This window comes from Ctenocephalides felis, unplaced genomic scaffold, assembly GCF_003426905.1.
Source record: "Ctenocephalides felis isolate EL2017-DRISC unplaced genomic scaffold, ASM342690v1 CF-g0.4_SCAFFOLD_00845, whole genome shotgun sequence".
Classification (NCBI taxonomy): domain Eukaryota; kingdom Metazoa; phylum Arthropoda; class Insecta; order Siphonaptera; family Pulicidae; genus Ctenocephalides; species Ctenocephalides felis.
In genome coordinates, this window is record NW_020536999.1 from 81,337,363 (window position 1) to 81,360,121 (window position 22,759).

The 22,759-nt window shown below is 30.3% G+C and overlaps 2 long non-coding RNA genes across 3 annotated transcripts; one reads left to right on the top strand and one right to left on the bottom strand.

The window, feature by feature from the left end:
• Positions 1-251: 251 nt before the first annotated feature.
• On the bottom strand, positions 252-19,136 carry LOC113363668. 2 transcript variants are annotated; one of them, XR_003365945.1, is made up of 4 exons: positions 19,033-19,136; positions 18,394-18,518; positions 11,555-11,732; positions 252-770 (listed from the first exon to the last, which is right to left on the bottom strand). It is a non-coding gene; the product is annotated as an uncharacterized LOC113363668 (long non-coding RNA). The 2 variants fall into 2 exon arrangements; XR_003365944.1 differs by having other exon boundaries at positions 11,478-11,732.
• Positions 16,876-17,716, top strand: LOC113363667. Its single transcript, XR_003365943.1, has 4 exons — positions 16,876-17,013; positions 17,099-17,218; positions 17,288-17,381; positions 17,669-17,716. It is a non-coding gene; the product is annotated as an uncharacterized LOC113363667 (long non-coding RNA).
• Positions 19,137-22,759: the final 3,623 nt, after the last annotated feature.

Below are 22,759 nucleotides of genomic sequence, written 5' to 3' on the forward strand. Positions count from 1 at the left end.
CAGTGTGACTGAGCATATGTTTTTATAAATCACCTGATTGTCTAAATGCCTCATCACATAATTTACATTTGTACGAATGTTCTCCACTGTGAATCAACATATGTGATTGATCTTAAGGTACCTGATTCTCTGATTGTTTTATCACATATTTTACATTTATTAGGACGTTTCCCAGTGTGAATGAGCATATGTTGATCCAAATGATTCGATCTTATGAATGCTTTATTGCATAGTTGATATTTATAGGGTCTCTTTGCAGTATTAGCATGATATTTAGTTTTTGATTATCGGATACATTAAAATTTGAAGTTTGTTGCCTGGCAAGAGTGCAAACATGTCGATTTTAAATAAATTATAATAATTATTAAATAATATTTGACTGTGTAAGTTTTATCGCATATTTCACATGCAAAAGGTTTTTTACCTGTATGAATTCTCAGGTGTATTTCTAATGCACTCGCATCTTCAAAATTTTTGTACAGTGAATACACTTATGACTACGTTTTACCATATGCTGTTCTAAATGATTCAACTTTCTAAATAATCGATTACACTTGTCACATTTATAAGGAGGAGTCTGAATTTATTCCTGTTGGACTTCCTCTTCTATCTTTACTATGGAATTCCATAAACCTCTTCAAACATGTTTTGCCATCCTCTGAACACGATTCAGGGTCTTCCTCAATTTCCTGTTTAATGTCTTAATTCAATTGATAATTCTTGTAGTTCAATTTTAATTATCAAATCATCAGCAGCTTCACTGTATATGTCTGAAAGTATTGACAAAAATAGTTGGTTAGTATTTATTGAGCATATTGTTAAATATGCTAATTAATTTGACTAGAAATACAAATGAAAACATTAGTTGTTAACAGTTGAAACATGTTTAAGAAAGATAATGAAATTATCTTGTTTTTACTAGAAAAATAATAAAATAAAAAAAAATAACAATAATGGAAATAGTAAGATAATAATAATAATAATAATAATGTTAGCGTTTACAAATTTGTGAGATCATTGGGAATTTTTCGTTTTAGTCTGGTTGGGCGCGCTTCTGAGAATACTTTTTGTGCCAAGGAATTTGGGTGTTCGTCAATTTTCTTTTGTAGTTGTTTGTTTTTTGTTGAATTACTTCATTCACTGACATCATGTTGCTGTCCTGGTGAATCAACCAGTTGGGAACGTACCTGGGTGCGTTCAGTACTCGCCGTATGATCTTGTTCTGCACTCGCTGAATAAACTGTATATTGTTTTTTTTGGCGGTACCCCATAGTTGAATCTCATAAGACCACACTGGTTTCAAAATACATTTGTAAATAATTAGTTTGTTGTTTGTCGACAGTTCGGATCGTTTATTCAGTAGCCAGTAATGTTTTTTAAATAGTTCATCAATCTGCTGTTTTGTCTTGTTAATGTGAACTCTCCAGTTCAATTATGAGTCTAGGTATATTCTAGTATTATTTTATTATTCAGAAATTTTATTTATATTATTTATTAATTTTATTTTTATTATTATTTGCTTCTATTTTATATTAAATCATCATATTACGGATATTATTTTCATGTAAATTTTATCCTTTACTCTTTTTTTGAAAAGTTTGAAATTTGCTTGAACCGCATAAATAAACTATAAAAATGAAAAATCTTGGTACAAAACCCAACAAAATTCTAACAAAAAAACTAGTACTCATTTTTAAAAACGTCACCAAATATCTGATAATTTGATGTGCATACGTTCATTTTTGACCACCAAATATCATTTTATTTTTACTTTTTCCACTGTATCTCCGAAACCGCTAGACCTGCCGTACCAAAAATTTCATCAATTATTCATTTCGTCATTACAATTTTTTTGAATCATTCAAATCGAGTAATCCGTTCTCTCAAAAAATGAATTACCGTTTTAGGCACTTTTTTCCCCATATCTCCAAAACGGCTAGACCTGTCTTCACCAAAAACTAATCAGCACATCTTCGTATCAATAGGAATCGAATGTTTTTTTAACCATTCAAATCGTTTGATTTGTGCGTCCGAAATCGTGGACGAAAAATTGTATCCAAAAATACATACATACTGCACACACACATACATCCATTTTTTCTGAGGTATGCCAAAATGTTCAGAAACCTTTGAAACGTAAAGATATACAAAAATTAATCATATTCGATTTTTTTGCGATTACTATATCTTACTCTACGAGAAATTAAAAAACATTCGATTTGTATTAACAGAGATACGTGCTGATTAATTTTTGTTAAAGGCAGCAGTTTCGAAAATATGGAGCGTCTAGGTCTAGCGGTTTTGGAGACCCAATAAAAAAGTAAAAAAAAGGTTGGAATATGTATAATGTTAAATTTTGGTCGCCACATATATACACATCAAATTATCAGATATTTTATAAAGATTTCAATAATGCGCACAAATTTTGATTACATTTCTATGGGTTATCCGACGCGGCGCTTACGCGCTTTGATATTGCAACTCTACGCTGCTAACGCAGCGCAATTGCTCTGAAGAAAATTTCAAATTCCACAAAATATTTCGAAATATAAAAAAAGTCGGATTTTTAAGAAGAGTATTTTCAAAGTATTTAAAAAAAAAATTAATCATTTAAAAAAATGTTACGGGAAATTTTAGTAATTTGCCTTAAGGCACGATGCCATGCACAACTAGTTAACTTCCCGAAGGAGAAGTTTATGTTTTCATCAAAAAATCCGAATCGCTAATTTTATGTTTTCTCGACCTTTCAAGCCATTCTGAATCGAATGAGACCAAATTTGGAAAAAGTATGTGTGTGTGTGTGTGTATGTGTGTGTGTGTGTGAACAGATTTTTTGCCGTAAATCGACGTTTTCTCTAAAACGGCTGGACCGATTTCAAAAATTTAAAAGCCATTCGATGTATCTCGATGAGGACTATCGTTTCTGAGTTTTGTGCGGCGATCGGCCGAGCCGTTTCTTTGTAAATTGCAGAAAAGTGAAAAAATTTTCGTCCACGTTTTAGCCCGCAATTCTGAATCGATTTCGAAAATTCAAAAACCATTTGATAGATATTAGTTGGGAATCGTGCTGATTAGTTTTTGGTAAAGATCGGCCGGGCCGTTTTCTTGTAATAAAGTTTAAAAAAAAAAAAATTTCGACGATTTTTATGATTTTTTTTTTCGACGGTAGATACCACAGTCTTCTAGGTCATACTAAAATATTACGGCCCTACGACAACTCGTTTTTAGCTTTAAAAATTCGTCAAAGTTTGCAAAAATTAGTATGGTCGTTTTGGCATTTGTCAAAATTAGAATTTTCATCGACGTTTTCTCAAAAACGCCTGAACCGATTTCAGGTATTTAAAAAGCATTTGATGTATCTCGATGAGGATTATCGTTTCTCAGTTTTGTGCGACGATCAGCCGAGCCGTTTCTTCGTAATTTGGAAAAAAGTGTTAAACTTTTCGTCCACATTTACGCTCATCCTACCGAACCGATTTTAAAAAATCAAAAACTGTTCGGAAGATATTGGTTGGGAATGATACTGATTAGTTTTAGGTGAAAATCTACCGAGCCGTTTTCTTGTAATTAACTGTTGAAAAAAAGTGTTAAATTTTCATCGATATTTAAGCTCATCCTACCGAACCGATTTTAAAAAATCAAAAACTGTTCGAAAGATATTAGTTGGGAATGATACTGATTAATTTTAGGTGAAAATCTACCGAGCCGTTTTCTTGTAATTAACTGTTGAAAAAAAATTTAAGCCGATTTTCATGGAACTTTTAGTTATATTATTTACTCATTTTTTTCATTAAGTCGATTATTTACACATATCGGGAAGTTCATGTAACTTGCCTCAAGGCTAAATACCAAACCAACTAGTTTGCGAATTAAATCGTGATAGAGAATAGAAGGAAAGTGCAAAATATTTCAGGAAAAGATAATTATTAGGTTTGCATAAATAGATAACTATTCGACCTGCTTTTAGCGCCTAAATTTGTTTGTTATAATTTAATCACTTTCATAATTATTAAAAATATTAGACAATTTAAGAATTTGAAGAAATTTCGAAAACAAATATCAAAATCTAATTTTTCTGCATTTTTAGGAAGTAGTTCACTTTCCTACTTTCGGAGAAAAGGTTGTGAATAAAATCTACTTACTTACACCGACAAATACTTTGCCACAATCTTGATCAAATACTAATATTGGTATTTCCTAGCTATTACTAATTCCTAAGAAAAGAAATAAATTATTAACTAGTGGTGTATGGCATCTTGCCTTAAGGAAAATTGCTGGAATTTCTCGAATTGTGGAATATCCCGTACTTGATAATTTGAGAATTCGTGATTTTTATTAAAAACTTTTTTAAACCTGTAAAACTTCACAATTTTAAAATATTTATACTAATATTTTTAGTAATAAAATAATATCAAAGAGTCTATAAAAATTGTTTATAAATACTTTCATTAACATTTATTTATTTACAAATATAATTACATACAATTATAAAAACTATAGTTACAAAAATACTAATTACTGGTGCAGCAAAAGAATAACACATAATGAGATTCAGTCATATATGGTAAAGTAACACATTTTTGTTTGATTTCTTTGTGCCAAAAATATGAATATTAACTATTTTGGACAAACCATTCAAGTCTGGTCTCAAATGGCCTTGTTGTTGTTGCATCTGAACCAAAAATATTATCAACATCCCAAACTTTATTTACTAAAATAGTTTTATTATCAGTTATTAAAGCGATTAGTTATTTCAACCTCTATTAGTTATAGATTATTTTTTAATTCAACTTTATTTCTAATGTTTTTGGGTGGTGCATGAATAGAAAACTCTTCATTGGCATAAATTGACTTCTTACTTGATTTGTCTTTATTCAACTACTTAAATATGCAAAAAGTAAACTGGAGGAAAAAAGAAACAACAGTTGAGAAATTGACATTTTACTTTAAGTGCACAGAAGTAACAACAGATGATAATAAAGCTATAGGATATGATAAATTTGATAAGTTCCATTGGAATGAAAAGGCCCTATTAGCTTATGAAGGAAGGGTAATGAATTTACAGAAAGAAGCTGCTATCTTGGAACAAAAACTCTATGCTGCTAAACATGAAAGCTTCCACATCAGTCATAAAAGAAGCAGAGAAGCAGAAAAAGTCAAAGTGGCTAAAAATTCATTCAAGACCAATCGCTTGCTTTTCCATTGATGAAATTAAACAACTTCAGGAAGAATTTGCCTGATTTTCTTTTGCACCTCTTATTGAAGATCTCCTTTCCCTTTTCTATTGAAAAAGATAATCTTGAAAAAATTGAATGAGCATCCACTTCACTTTCTTTACTTTGTACTCTGTTGTTGAAGTGATATATCGTCTAAGAAAGTAGAAGGAGATTTTCTAACTTTCTTATATAGTATGTTTATTATCTCATTTGACGGATTGCTTTCGATAAGATTGTCCAGATAGTCTGTTCTATTTCCTGTCTTATCAAAACAAAAGTCATGCAAATTTTCAAAGATAGTGCAAATCTTAGTTCCTGCTCCGCATAATATCTTAGATAGACTTCTTGGCGTAAAAAACTCTCTCTCAGCTAAGAAATGATTTTCTTTATTAAAATAAACTTTATGAAAATTTCTTAAAATAGAAGTGGCATTATTTCCTGCCATGGATAATATTTTGGATAAGTCATTCGGCTTAAAACCCACCTTATAAAAATCAGCTAAAAGCTGCGTTCTGTTTCCTACATCATCAAAACAAACATCATGAAAATCTTTTAAAGCAGAACAAACATTAGCTCTTACTCCATGCAATATATTGCATAAATTGCTCAGTGTAAAACCTTTTTCCTCATTTAGGAAATGGTTTAAATACTTTTTTGTTTTTCTTATAAAACAGAAGTCATGAAATTTTTCTAAACTATCCGCTGCTCCACTTAATATGGCGCACAAATCGCACGGCCTAAAACCTGCCTTATAAAAGTCATCTAAAAGTTTTGTTCTTTTTCCTTCGTTATTAAAACAAATACTATGCCATCTTTTTGAAATGGAAGAAACGTGAACTCCTGCTTTGCATAACATACAGGATACGTTACTTGGCTCAAAACCTGCCTCATAGAAATCATCTAAAAATACTGTTCTTTTTCCTTCGTCATTAAAACAAACACTATGCAATTTTTGAAAAGCATCTTTAGCACTAGCTCCTGCTCCACCTAATATACTGGATAAGTTATACATCGTAAAAGGTTTTACCCCATCTTTTTCCTCAATAAAATGCTTTAAATATTGCTTTTTATTTCCTTGCTCATCAAACCAAAGATCATATAAATCTTTAAAAGCTTTAGGAGCATTAGCTCCTGCTCCACCTAGAATAGTGGACATATTGGATATGTTTATTCCTTCTTTATCTAGAGTTTTTAAATATTGTGTTCTATTTCCTTTTTTATCAAACCAAAGGCTGTATAAATCTCTAAAAGCTTTAGAAGCATTAGTTCCTGCACCATGTAAAATACTAGATACAGTAGATAGATTTATTCCTTCTTTCTTTAGAGTTTTTAAATACTGTGTTCTATTACCGTATTTATCAAACCAAATATTGTATAAATCCTTAAAAGCTTTAGGAGCATTAGCTCCCGCTCTATGCAACATACTGGACATATTAGATATATTTATTCCTCTTTCTTCGAGAGCTTGTAAACATTGTTTTTTATTCCCTTGCTTATCAAACCAAAAGTCATATAAGTCTTTAAAAGATTTTGCAGTACTAGATCCTGCTCCACTTAAAATACTGGATATATTAGATAAATTTATGCCCTCTTTTTCTAGGGCTTTTAAACTTTGTTTTTTATTTCCTTGCTCATCAAACCAAAGATCATATAAATCTATAAAAGCTTTAAGAGCATTAGTTCCTGCTCCACCTAGTATGCTGGATACATTAGATAGATCTATTCCTTCTTTCTCTAGAGTTTTTAAATATTGTTTTTTATTTCCTTGCTCATCAAACCAAAGATCATATAAATCTTCAAAAGCTTTAGAAGCATTACTTCCTGCTCGATGCAAGATACTGGACATATTAGATAGATCTACTCCCTCTTTCTCTAGAGTCTTTAAATATTGTTTTTTATTTCCTTGCTCATCAAACCAAAGATAATATAAATCTTTAAAAGTTTTAGGAGCATTGCTTCCTGCTCCACCTAGAATACTGGACATGTTAGATAGTTTTATACCTTCTTCCTCTAGAGTTCTCAAATATTGTGTTCTATTTCCTTTCTTATCAAACCAAAGGTCATACAAATCTTTAAAAGCTTTAGAAGCGCAGGATCCTGCTCCACTTAAAATACTAGACACACAAACTAGGTCTATTCCATTCTCTTGTAATTTTATTAAATATTTTGTTTTTTTACCATTCTGATCAAACCAAAGATCATACAAGTCTTTAAAGGCTCTTGCAGCATTAGCTCTTGCTCCATGCGAAATGCTCGATATATTAGCTAAATTTATTCCTTCTTCTTCCAGAGTTTTTAAGTATTGCGTTTTATTTCCTTTTTCATCAAACCAAAAATCATACAAGTCTTTAAAAGCTTTTACAGCACTATCTCCTGCTCCATGCAAAACACTGGATACAGTGGATAGATTTGTTACTTTTCTTTTCAGAACTTCTAGATACTTTTTTCCTTCTCCTTTCACTAAAAAACTTAAGAACTGGTAAAACATATATGTTCCTTCTCTGCCAACAACACTTTTAGCAAATTTAATTTCCTCATTAACGTCTTTACTTTGAATATCCTGATAACTAGATCTATTATTTTTTATATCTTCTAAAAGCTTTTCTATTACTGCTTTTCTGGCAGGACCAAGTTCATGAGATTCTAGCCAACGCAATACTATTTCATTTAGCTCTTCACAATTATAAGAAATATTAGTATCATTATCTATCTTATATCTAATAACACTATTCAACTTTTTTCTATTAGGCTGGTTGACTGCAAATACTAATTTATCTAAAAATATCTCTTTTGTTTGTTTTTCATCCTCATAAGAAAGTACTCCTTCTTTCTGTAAAGAAGGTGGAAGATTTAATAGACTTAAAAGCTTTTTTCTTGTTGTTTCCTCTTGCGAAAATTGATAAAGACCATTTCCATCTATACATGAACAATGTCTTAAAATTTTATACTTCTTCTTTCGAATATCCACAATATCAAATTTCAAACGATAAAAATCTTTAGATTGCCCCTGTTTTAATTCATTTTCTTCCGTAAGATCCAGGCCTGCATTAGTATAGATAATAAAATATTTTACTCTTTCTCCTAATTTCTCAACAAAATGAGTAAAAATCTTATCAATAGAAAACATATTATTCCGTTGTCTGGAGGGAAATAATTGACCATAATCAATAATAATATCTGCAATATGAGCTTCTAAGTAAGTAACTTTACCTTTATAATTGATAGTAATATTATTAGATGTATCACGGCTTTTTCCCTCAAAATTTATGGAATACATATTTTTATACAAGTACATATCATGAAAGAAAAGGATTAATAAATTAAATTCATATATAATCCCAGATATATAGTTGCCAAGTTTTTTATGCTCTTCTAAATTACTTAATACTTCTTCTTGCAACGTTATATAATTGTAATCATCTTGAGCTTCACTATTTTTTTTCATTTTACTTTTGATAATGATCTTCAGCTCTTCTCTATTAGGTTGATTAACTGCAAATACTAATTTATCTAAAAATGCTTCTTTTATTTCCTTTTCAAATCCCTGAGAATGCTCTCTTTCTTTCATTACTTTCTGCACGGCAGGCGAGAAGATTAATCGCTTTAAGAGTTCTTCTCTTGTTGTTTTATCTTGGGAAAACTGATAAAATCCACGCCCTTGCATGTTATTACTTGTGAATAAATTTTTTTTAAAAATGTCAAATTCCTCTATATTTATACAACGAAATTTAAAAGGATAAAAGTTTTTGGATCGACCTTGTTTTAATTCCTTTTCTTCTGTAAGATCCAAGCCTGAATTAGTGTAGACCATAAGGTATTTCACATTATATAAACTATCTGACTTAGAAATTACATGTTTAACAAAACTATCAAAGTAACTATTAATAGAAGAACTCCGTCTTTCTTTATTAAATAACCTAGCGTAACTAATATTACTATCTATATAATTATCTACATTTTCAACTTGTATATGAATAGACTTACCCTTGTAGCGGAGAACAATATTACTAAATTTGTCAATTACAAAATCTCCAAACACTAATGACAATGAAGGGTATTTATGTTCATATTTATACTTTCTAAGTAAGCAAAGCACAGACAAGTCTAATTGATACATAAGTCCAATCAAATGATAAGGAATGTATTGCTTCGTTTGACAAGTATCATCCAATTCATTTTGATCTGGTTTATACTGTAAATCACTAGGAAATTCTAAGTCTTCATTAGTAACATTTACATTCCTGTGTGGCCTCTTTGATACTATATTATCTTTGTCTGTAATAGAGCGCCCACGTTTTCTGCTCACTTTTCGACTTTCCATGCCTGGACTCCTTAAATGACGACTTTGTTTATGTGAGAAACTTTCAATATTTTGTAATGATACCATAAATCTTTTATTATTGTCGATCACATAGTAGCCACAAAAATTATTGAAGCTAGTTGTCTACAATGTGTACCGTACAAACTTTTCATTATAATCATTTTAATATATGCCAAAACTAGCTATATTGGCTCACTTTTGATAAATTTACATAGGAGCAACTTTATCTAACTCCATTCCAAAGATTTCAAAATTCTATTTTCACAATCCTATTGTCATGCTGCTTGTTCTCCAAAATATATGAACTTTTTTGAAAGAGTACTCAATTGAATTCTTTGTAACACTGACTAACATGTTACTCTTACTGAAGTTTTCTTTTTGAAAAAATTAGTAGATTTATAAATAATTCTCTACTAATAGTGGCAAATTTTAGTTTGTTCTGCTGAAGTGGTCCGCAGGTTACTGCGTAAGCTTCAACATTTTTTGCAGTCCTTTAAGGGGTTAGGGGTACTTGGAATTTTTGAAAAATCGATTTTTATTTTTTTTGCATTTTCATAAGTGTATTATCTTGAGAATATTCTCTGAAAATTTCAAGTTGATCCAATAATTACTTTTTGAGTTATTGGACTCTTACCAGTACATTGACGCAAGTGGAGAGCTCGATACTTATACTCAAAATTATTCTCCCTCACCTCCTGATGTTTTAAAAGCTTTTAAACCGATTTATGACGATTTCAGCAATGATAATTTACTTTCAAGATGTGTAGTTCAATATTGAATCCATAATCAGAAAAAATTAAATCTTCAACCAACTAGTGTAAAAAATATGCCTAAAAACCGTGAATACTAGTTCTACTATCGTACAAATTGCTGAATGCATATACATAATCATTATTAGTGATTATGGATACCCTAGGACCTAATTGTGAGTATAAGTAGCGCGCCAACCAGAATACTCGGGAGGCCAGAATGCTTCGTAGGCAACAGCAAATGGAAATTTTGGAAACTGACGAACAATGACTGAACAATGACTGACGAACTATTATATGGCCCAGAAATAAATGACTTGGTTTAAGTAATTCAATAATTCGAATTTCTGAACTGTAAACGCGTTTTTCTCAAAACTATGTTTTTTGAACCGGTGACCACTGTAACTCAAAAACCGCTTAGTAAATTTTAATGAAATTTATACAGCTTTTAGAATACATGATAAACTCGGGCCTGATCAAAGGATTTTTATTTTTTCAAAAACTTCAATTTTTTAAGATTAATTAACTGTTCATTTTTTACCCAAAAATCTAGAAAAAAATTTCGGATGCTGCCATTTTGTTAATTTTTGCAAAAAAAAAGAAAACCTTCGATCAGGCCCAGGATTATCTAATTATAGAACTATTTTTTTTATTTGATTGATTTTAGATTAATCTACAAGGAGTAATGACGGTCACCGCCAGGACAGTTTTTTGAAACAGGGTCAATAAAAACAGCTATGACTTTGGGATTTTTTTTTTTTTTTGAAATTTTTGTTACTTCAAGTCAAAACATTGTATAATAATACCGTATTATTATTTTTGTAAAAAACATCGTTTAATAACAGAAAAAAATACTAAAAATTCTCATTTTTCAATATATTAAATATTTTCTATATATAGCATATTCCTATATATTAAATATAGCTGGTGTTCTCAATTTTGTCGATCTATAGTAAAACTGGATAAAACTTCCAGTAATGAACAATTTTTAATCGAGTAGTACTGACCATAAAAACTTAACAAAAATATGAGTAGTAAAAATATTGTGTTGAAATTAGCTTGACCAATATTATATATTATATACAATATATTATCTACCTAGGATAGTAGGAGGTATGATATGATTGTTAATCAATGTATTACTGGGCAAGATAAAAAAGCATACGAGCTAAAGCTAGGAGAAAATTTCACCTCAACAATTGGGTCAGTATTTGGCACATTTACTGTTCCTAGTTCCCACATCGGTTTGTATGCTATAGTATATTCACCTTGTGTTGACATTGATATTCCATTACATGCTTGGTTTTTTATTTTTATAATCTTCCAAGTTTTCATCAGATTGGGTGTAATCCTGATTCTATTGCTGTTTTCAATTTAAGTTTTATTTTAAGCAACCTAACGTGCAGCAGAGGAGGTAGAATACTTTTCTTAACTTCAGTAATCAACCTGAAATTAAGAAAGAACTTTTTTGGACTCTTAGGAATAATATAATTAAAATTTAAGGAGATTTTGGTGCAATCATGGATACAAAAGGTTATGCAAATGTTAATATAAAATTAGGTGATAAGTTAGTAAGTTTCACATTTAATGTAGTTAGTGATAAAGTATCCATTAAAGAGAATTGAAAGTTTTTATTGAAGCTTAAATTTATTGCTTCCATAATTTTACCTATACAATACTCTACACCAAATTCTAGATTAATATCAATTTCTGCAAACATTTATACTTTGAACAGAGTTTTTAGCATGAGCGAGGATTAATATCGACCTTCACCTTAAATTAGAATCAACTTTTGATAATGCTAGGGATAACTTTTGATAAAGCAGTGATTCCCAACGTGGGGCGCACGCCCCACCGGGGGGCAATTTGTAAGTTCAGGGGGGCAATATGAAAATGTTGGTGATATGAATGTGATGCAGTATAGCATCAGTAAAACAATTAATAAAAAAAAGCTTCTTAGATCTAACTAAGTTGTCCCCGTTTGGTCGGAACATTCCTAATTTTTAACGTTGCTTCTCCGGTGCCATGGATATGGCTTTTTAAAAAGGTTAGCTTGAATTAAGTAATTTTCCTCATTACTTTATAATGAAATTACAACTACCTAATCATAATCTGAAAATGATATATGCGATAAACTGGTTATATAAAACTAAACATTATCAAAGGAATGTTGCGGAATGCAAAAATTCTAAGGATCCAAAAAGCTCTTCACAAGTGCCTTAAGGTCAGTAACAAGATTGATGCACAAGAAAAGTGATATTTTTTTACTAAAGTTGATAGCAAAGTTTAATGCAAACAGAATTTTGACGTAAGTTTTTTACTCATTGTCAGTAACTATAGCTAAAGATGAAATTAATTTAAAACAAACTGATTCTTATAGTATCCTTAAATGGCAACTAAGTGTGGTTTTTACTTTTAGATTGCTTCAAATAAATCTTTAGATTTGCTGAGGTAGTCTACATTGTTTTATTGTATAATAAGGAATTCAGCAGTCTATCAGCAGAAAATACTTTTTTAATCGGTTGCGTAGTTTTCGTTCAGCGTTCGTTGAAAGATGGAAAATCAAGACAATCATTTTTGTCATATTTTGTATTTTCATTTCTAAAAAGGAAAAAACGATGATCCAAAAAGTTAGGTGCAGTTTACGGTATCGAAGCCTCAAAAAATGTGATTTTCAATTTATGCTGCTCTGATTGTCCAGTTAAAATTGTGGACAACTTAATTAAATCAATAATCGATTCGGCTAATAGACATATTTGGCCATGTTTAAAAATTATTGGGGCTTAATTGGAATGTTTCTCCACATCCACCAAATAGTCCTGACCATAAACAATTTGATTAAAACCTTTGAATTAAAAAAATATATGATGATGTCATATAGTCCATAATTCAGTTTTTGCTAATAAAAACTGGAAGTTTTATACGCGTATTTTTATAATGATGCTTTTTGGAAAATAACAATATGTCATCAAAAAAGTTATTTAATTCCACGTAAAAAATTTCTAACAAAAATGCGCCCTTACTTAGTTGTCAACCTGATTCAAATTCCTGTTCCGGGTTTGAAATAAAAAATATGTTTTTTTAATATAAAATCTTTGTGCAGCGTACAAGCTTAAGTATCGCACTAAATAAATTTCGAAATGACAGTATTAAAATTAGTTTGAAAAATCCGTTTTTTGGCTTATTCCAAGATTTTACTTATGATGTTTAATAACAATTTAATAGTGATTTTATCTTAAAAGTTATCATTAAGATTTTTAGGAACAAAAAAAATGTATGGGGGGCATAACGTTTTTAGAAACCTCAGGGTAGGGCGGGCCCCAAAAAAGGTTGGGAATCACTGGTCTAAAGGGTCTCTCTTCTTTGTAACCAACATTCAAGAACATTTAGTATTCTATTTCAATCAAAATCAAATACTAATTTTGGAGCCAATTCTGCGATAAAATAGACGATAACATAGCGTTGTTATGGCTACACTGTTATACTTGTTTTTAGGTACCACAAAATTGTGAAAATGCTATATATTTGCTGTGCGATCAAGCGATCAAGCGATCTATTGCCGAACGATCCACAGTAAATAGATAGCATTTTCACAGTTTTTGATACAAAGAAACAGGTTAACATAGCGTTGCCATAACAAAGTTAATAATTAACTTCCTAGAGAAGTTTATGTTTTCATCAAAAAATCCGAATCGCTAATTTTATGTTTTCTCGACGTTTCAAGCTATTCTGAATCGAATAAGACCAAATTTGGAAAAGGTATGTGTGTGTGTGTGTGAACAGACTTTTTACAATAAATCGACGTTTTCTAAAAAACTGCTGAACCGATTTCAAAAATTTAAAAGCCATTCGATGTATCTCGATGAGGACTATCGTTTGTCAGTTTTGCGCTACAACCGGCCGAGCCGTCTCTTTCAGAAAAGTGAAAAAATTTTCGTCCATGTTTTAGCCCGCAATTCTGAATCGATTTTAAAAATTCAAAAACCGTTCGAATGATATTGGTTGGGAATCGTGCTGATTAATTTTTGGTTAAAAAAGTGTTAAAAAAAGTTCTTTTCGACGATTTTTATTATTATTTTTTTTGACGGTAGATACCATCGTCTTCTAGATCATACTAAAATATTACGGTCCTACGACAACTCGTTTAGCTTTCAAAAGTTTGCAAAAATTAGTATCGTTTTTTGGCATTTGTCAAAATTAGACTTTCATCGACGATTGCTCAAAAACGCCTGAACCGATTTTAGAAATTTAACTAGCTGTAAGTGGAATTCTGTCTTAAGGCAATTAAGGCATCGTGCCTGCTGGTACTTCCCGTACCAAAAATTATTAATTTTTTAAAAACGATTGACATTTTTGAAAAAAAATGTACTTTGAAAAAATAAGATTTTTGAGAAACTATACGTATATATGGACAAAAAATTACTTTTTTTTTGAAAAAAAAATTAAAAAAAAAAAAAAAATTAAGATTTTTTTTATTGAATTTTTTTTATTTTGACTTATTGTGCAAGATCTGAACTTTTTTTAAAGCAATCGTACTGAGTTAACTGCATATGGACAAAATATAAAGCGTGTAAGCGCCGCGTCGCTGTCTAACGCATAAGCATTGGTACGGAACCCATAGGAATGTTAACAAAATGTATACTTATTGCTAAAATATCTGATAATTTGATGTACTAATTTTTAATTAGTACTTAATTAACCAAATGGCTAATTTTTTTACTTTTTCCTCCATATCTCCGAAACCGCTTAGACCTACCTTTATGAAAATTTTATCGATTCTTCATCTTGTCAATACAAGTGAAATGTTTTTTGAATTATTTAAATCGGATGCTCCGTTCTCTTAAAAACTGAGTTACCGTTTTCGGCACTTTTTGCCCATTATCTTCGGAACGGCTAGACCTGCCTTCGCCAAAAACTAATCAGCACGTCTCCTTATCAATACGAATCGAATGTTTTTTGAATTATTCAAATCGGTTAATCCGTGTTCCCGAAATCGTCGACGAAAATTTGTATCCGCACATACATACACACACGTACATACATACACACACATACATACACACACACACACTCACACACACACATACATCCATTTTTTCTAAAGTATGCCAAAATGTTTAGAAACCTTTGAAACGTAAAGATATATAAAAATTTTCATTTTCGATTTTTTTGCAATTACTATAACTTGCCCTACGGGAAGTTAAAAACCATTTGATGTATCTCGATGAGGACTATCAGCTTTGTGCGACGATCAGTCGAGCCGTTCTTTTGAAATTTGTAAAAAAGTGTTAAACGTTTCGTCCTCATTTAAGCTCATACTACCGAATCGATTTTAAAAATCAAAAACTGTTCGAAAGATATTAGCTGGGAATGATACTGATTAGTTTTAGGTGAAAATCTACCGAGCCGTTTTCTTGTAATTAACTGTAAAAAATTTAAGCCGATTTTTAAGAAACTTTTTTTGGCGATATATATCATGGTCTTATAGAACTTACTGAGATATTACAGCCTTACGACAAGTAGTTTAATTTAAAATTTCGTCAAAGTTTGACAAAATGAGTAGTTTTTTTGACGTTTGTTAAAATTAAAATTAGACGATTTTGGTATAACGCTAGATACTTGGTATAACGATAGAGTACTTGGTCTTAATGAACATACTGAACCATTAAAGTCCTACGGGAACTGGTTCAATTATAAAAATTGTTGTTTTTTGGAAATTTGCTCTTAGAAAATATTCCGAGTTAACGTGTTCGTTCATTTTCATACCCACACTCATAAATTGATTTATATTTTATTGATTAAGTCGATTATTTACACATATCGGAAAGTTCCTGTAACTTGCCTCAAGGCAAAATACCAATAACAACTAGTTCAGTTTGTAAATTTAACTTAAACTTCCGAGTGAATAAAGGCTAAGACTATCATTAATACTGACCCTCTTAGTATTGATTGCAATTGTAATGTAAAAATAATCACATGAACGAGAAAGACAACACCCAGACAGCACAAGACATGCCAGGGAATGTCCCACTTGTCCTCACAATCTCCTAATATCGCGATATCCTATGAATATCCTATGAATATGCAACGGGACGTCTCAAAACCAAAGGACTCGAGCAGGTATAACGAACGGTTCACGAACATGTCGATCTCATACGCGCACGGCTTGAGACCTCTAAACGTATATGTTTGTCCCTTTCTCTTCGCCGTCGCGTCGGCTGTAGGCTGTAGGCATGGAGCGTCCTTTAAGGTTTAGCGTATCAATAGACGCTATATGTCATAGTTTTGAGTAATTGAGTAATAATAGTGGAAATTTTATTTGTTTTATATAATTATATGAGCGTGTGTTATAAATAATTAATATTATTTATCAAATACTCTAAAATTGAGTAATAATAGTGGAAATTTATGTGGTCTATATAATTATATGTTCGCGTGTGTTATAAATATTGCAGCAACATATTGAAAGGGGGCAGATATAAACGATGGTAATTAAAGCTTTCTGTATACTGTTATTTGAAATACTATGTTACTAGTACAAATAGAATTTTAATTTAATGCTGACATTTCTACCCTGCCAGCTTATCCAGCAGCCATGCCTAATTTTGTATCAAATGCTGTGTTTGAAAGAGAATTAACAAAGAAGAAATGCTCTCCACTATGTTTGTTGGAGGAGCTTCAACTTATGGAGGCTATTCTTCTGAGCAAAGATATCAAAATACAATTGGTAATCAAAAGTTTATATAGATTTATTTTTATTTGTTAACTTTATCATATACTAAACAAACTTTCTCTTTATATTCTGTATTTAGCCATCAGAGTCCAGCTATGAAAATCCATTTTTGATGATGGTTTGGACAAAGAATTTTGCTAGGGACGAGGAAAGGGCAAAAATAAATTTTGTGATCTAGTGCCTTGCGATGTCATCACAGGTAATTTATATATCTTATACTTATGATGTGTTGTAAATTATGAATTAAACTAATATATAATTAATTCAGGAATTGCTTTGAAAAATTTGCCGCATGAGACATAGTTTACTGTTTCAGAGGCTGCAAAAAGCTGGCTGCGACGTGCCAATAAATATTATACAAGGTATTTTTGTGAGATGTGTACTATATGTTTTTCCTATTTACAAAAAAATCATGATAATTGACTGGTTAGTTGTATCAATGTTAGTGCAAAATTTGTGCTGAGTACACATTTTAGATGTAAAAAACCAAGTTTAATATTCACTCGTAATGACATCAAATTGTGTCGATATATTTGGAATTAGAGATTATTTTATAAATCTCTGTCTATTTTGATTCATGTATCGCTCTTAAAGAACTTACTCATATATATACATATATATGCATTTATTCATTTGTTTTCTATTTCAGGAGAGAAAATCAACCATGAACTAGGATTGAATGCCGAATTAATTATATTTTTAATATTGTAAAATAAGTTATTTTGAGTTAAAGTTGTATATATTAAATTTTGTTATAAAATTATCTCAGGATTTTGTTATTTTGTAATAAAAGTTTACTTTGTGAAATTGTGTTCTTTTATTTTATTTTTAATCCAAATTTATTTTTCATCTAAAAAGTAAAAAACAATTCCATAATTATATCCTATTCATGTCCGGTTTATGTCCGGAATATCCCGCGCGGGATATCCTACAGAACGTCCCATAGGTGCGACATATTAACATGTTTCGGATAAGATCAGGATAAGCGGGATATCCGTAAGGCTATCGCAGGGACAATGAATGTCCGCGCGTGGATATCCTGTGGACGTTTTCCAGGATGTCTTGTGTTGTCTGGGCAGTAATTAATTAATCGATAGATAATTTGGAATAATTCAGTAATGACAAAATTACTAATACAAGAAAATTTCACTACAAATTTCATACTTTCATTTTTTTTTAGAAAAAATCATTATAAGTGCAATAATCGAAATAGTAAGTATTTCATTAATTTTATTAATGTGGCAAAAGAAAAAAACGATAACCATATTCTATCAGTTACCATCAATCTTGTGATGTTTATTTTACAGACATATGCATGAGCAAAATATAAAATTGTTATCTTTCGGACATTTTGGAAAACATGTATGTACTTACTTTAGACGATCTTTTACTTGTGTTACCTCGTATAGCCTCATATAAAATATAGAATATATGATGGTTTTGTTCAGTAAAATATTCACATAAACCTTTCATCATGTTTAGTATTTCTTCACCGATATCTGAAATTATAGAATAATCTGATATATACAAATGAAAAAATGATTTTCAGAGCAGCAAAGCACTTAGCAGCAAAATCTTTTGTGAGCATGGCTTATCAGGATATGTTTTAAACTTAACTTTTCGGTATAAAAAATTAAAATACTGCTATAAAATCAATTAAATCTTAATATTTAAGTTTTTGACATAAATATCTTAAACATAATTCTGACAGAATTATTTTACATAGACACCAACATCCACAATCGCTGGTGGCGAAATTTGCTGCTGACGATTCTGATAGAAATAATGCAGATTTTGTGATTTTAATACTAGTGTTTCATTTTTAACTCAATAAATATAAATGTGAAGCAAATATATAGTGCTTCGTGTTGATTTCAAGATGTTTACAACAATTTCTTTCGCTTCTGTTTCAGAGGTTATGAAATTTGCTGTTGACCATTCTGAGCTGTCAAAGTTCTTTGTTCTTCTTTCACATATTAAATTAAATAATTGTCAATCCATCAAAATACTAACCAAAATAAATAATTTCATCGCCAATTTAGGCCATTTTATCAATCGTCCACTAAATCACTGAATTTAAAGAAAATTAAACTAAAAATATCAAAAACCACTTGTTGAACTTGAAATTAATATGAAGCAGCTGTCATCAACGAAGTATATAGAATACGAATGCTAGTAGAGCGTAGAGTGAATCTAAGATTCATAGATCAAATCATGCTCGGTAATCCACAGATAAATAAGCATAAGTAGATCCATAGATAAACTAGCTGTAAGTGGAATTCTGTCTTAAGGCAATTAAGGCATCGTGCCTTAAGGCAAATTGCTGGAACTTCCCGTACCAAAAATTATTTTTTTAAAAACGTATAACATTTTTGAAAAAAATTTACTTCAAAAAAATTAGATTTTTGAGAAACTATAAATTTGACAAAAAATTACTTTTTTTTGAAAAAAAATTTTTTTTTTTGAAGAATAAATTTTTTTTTTTTGAAAACAAATTTTTTTTTTGAAAAGAAAAATGTTTTCTTCATTTTGACATATTTTGCAAATTCTGAACTTTTTTTCAAAGCAATCGTACTGCTTGAACTGCATAGAGACATAGAGAAATGTCAAAGCGCGCAAGTGCCGCGCCGCCGTCTAACGCATAAGCATTGGTACGAAACCCGTTTACATAAAAATGTAAAAAAAACTTATACTTATTGTTAAAATCTCTATAAAATATCTGATAATTTGATGTGCATATGTCTAATGATCAATTTTAACCGCCAAATGGCTCATTTTTTTACTTTTTCCTCCATATCTCCGAAACCGCTAGACCTGCCTTCATGAAAATTTCATTAATTCTTCATCTTGTCAATACAAATGAAATGTTTTTTGAATTATTCATATCGGACGCTCCGTTCTCTTAAAAACTGAGTTACCGTTTTTCGGCACTTTTTGCCCCGTATCTTCGGAACGGCTGGACCTGCCTTCGCCAAAAACTAATCAGCACGTCTCCTTATCAATACGAATCGAATGTTTTTTGAATTATTCAAATCGGTTGATCCGTGTTCCCGAAATCGTCGACGAAAATTTGTATCCGCACATACATACACACACATACATACATACATACACACACACACACACACACACACACACACACATACATTCATTTTTTCTAAGGTATGCCAAAATGTTCAGAAACCTCTGAAACGTAAAGATATATAAAAATTTTCATTTTCGATTTTTTTGCGATTACTATAACTTGCCCTACGGGAAGTTAATAAGCATAAATAGACCGCTATCTCGGGCGATTTGATGTTACACCCATTTTAATTTACGAATTAATCACAACATGGCAGCACATGTACAGTATGTAAATTAACCCCTGGTATTACTTCTACATTTGTACATATAATCAATACAGCCAAAAAATCAGAAAAAAAATTAATATTTGAAATAAGAACAAAACATACGAAATACAAAATATATTTTCAAATATATCATGGACATATTTTTGAAAAATTATAAACTAAACAGAAATAACTGACTACTATTAATTAAAGTATATTAGACATATTTTTAAAGTACTACAAATTAAAGAGAAATAACTTATTAATATTAATTACTTAATGATTAATATAAAAATATTTTAAAAACTTAAAAACTAAGAAGTGAAAAGCGCAGGAGCATTGACGATGGAATGACAAATTTAGAACGAATGACAAGTAATTTAAATTTATTATTTAAAAGGATAAAAATAACAGTAAATTTTTAAAAAAGCACGAATACTTCCCAGACAAAATAATCCTAAAAACGAAAAATATATATATCGATATCCAAATTGAGATAAAACTAAATTCATAGGATTAAAATTCATTTACGAGACATTCTTTTTTATTATCTCTCCATTTAATAGTTATTTTGCTATCTAATCAATCATTAATAAAGTTACATTTGAATAGTTCCTGTATAAGTGTTTTTTTAAACGTAAGTAATTGTAGCTCAAACCTATCTATCGTTTTAATCCTGATTTTATTCAATATCAAAATTCTTGCCCTTACATTTTACTTTTCCGGAATATTTGAAAATTTTTCAGAACATTGTATACTCTGTTGGATTTTACCTTTAAATTATTGCATTGTTTGTTAATCCTTTTTAATCCCGAAACAAAATTTGATGTATCATACATCTTCTTCTGGGTGTTAAGGCACTCCTACGCCTTATTACTGCATTCTGCGGCAATTTGCAGATACCACCAAGCACTTCTATTGAATATATTGTTATATCATATTTGATTAATTAATTATTTTTGCTGCAATTATTATGAAAAAAAAATACCTTTGCGGAAAACTGGTGTCAGAATAGGTGACTTGACAATCTTAGGGGTGCTGCAAAAATCTTTTTCACGTTTTTAGGCTTTCATCTTCTAACTAAGAACAAAAGAATCATTTATTAATATTTTTTGGAAATGGTATTAAAGTATTTAGAGTTTTATTCTGGTTCTATATCAGAGCATTCTCCAGTGACTTGAAAACTATTCTGTTTGTGCCACAAACCGAAGAGTTAGGTCATTCATTAAAGGATTATTCGCCCTCTGCATCCAAATTGAAAGCATCTTTTTTCACACAAATATATATATATATATATATAAAATTTTAATAGTATTTTTATGATACATATTCATTATATGCATAATACATCATTATATACATACCTGATAATTAGATGCCGGAAAGACATGCATTGCTTTATTATATTTGGAATTATCACAATTTGGTACATTACACTTTACCATTTTAACATAATAATAAAGAAAAAGTATTCACCAAAACATGTTTATATATAAACAATCTCAGAAAAACAAATATAACACATCTCAACTACAATAGGCGATGAAAACTTATAGAAAATGGCGATCAAATCAATGTAGATCAAGATCAAGCTAGATCAATGAAATTGGAAATCTTAGCGCCATTCTTCGACCAATTCGAATACCAATCCATTTCAAAGCACAGTAATTTACATTTGCTCGAAGATTACCGGCAATGCAGGCTGAACCATAGACGAAAGAAAAATACATGCATAAGAAATAAAGCATTAATAAGTCATTGATTAATTCATAATTTTAGTAATAGTATATTCACATTGTCAATAACTGATAACTTACTACATAACATTAACATTAAAACAAATAGATAGAGTACACGTTAGATTATTATTGTTACTTTTATAATTCGATCGTAATGCGTGCTGATTCGCTTCTTGAATGGAATCAACTCGCATCAAGCAGCGAATTATTTACTTTGATAAAATATGTATGTATTTATAAATATAAAAAAATAATTTTAATATAATAATATTATGATAATAAAAATAAATCTTGAAATTAGTTGTATATGGCATCGTGCCTTAAAGCAAATTGCAGGATCTGCTAGTTCCTTAATTAATCATTAAATATTCGAATTATAAGTGAGACACTTATTCTCGGCGGTATGTGTTTTATCATATAACATTAATGTTACGCTAACCCCTGCCAAAATGTTCAGAAACCTCCAGAACGTAAAAATATATAAAAATTTTCATTTCTGAAGTTAAGCCGGCCACAGACGTAACTGTATTGGCTATGTGCGAAGGCATGGAAAGGGAAGTCAAATCGACCGAAGCGTTCGTTGTGGCTACTTTGAGCATTAAAGTAGGCTATTATGACAGAAATTTTAAACAAAAATACATACAATATTTGTTTATTTCAAATTTAAAT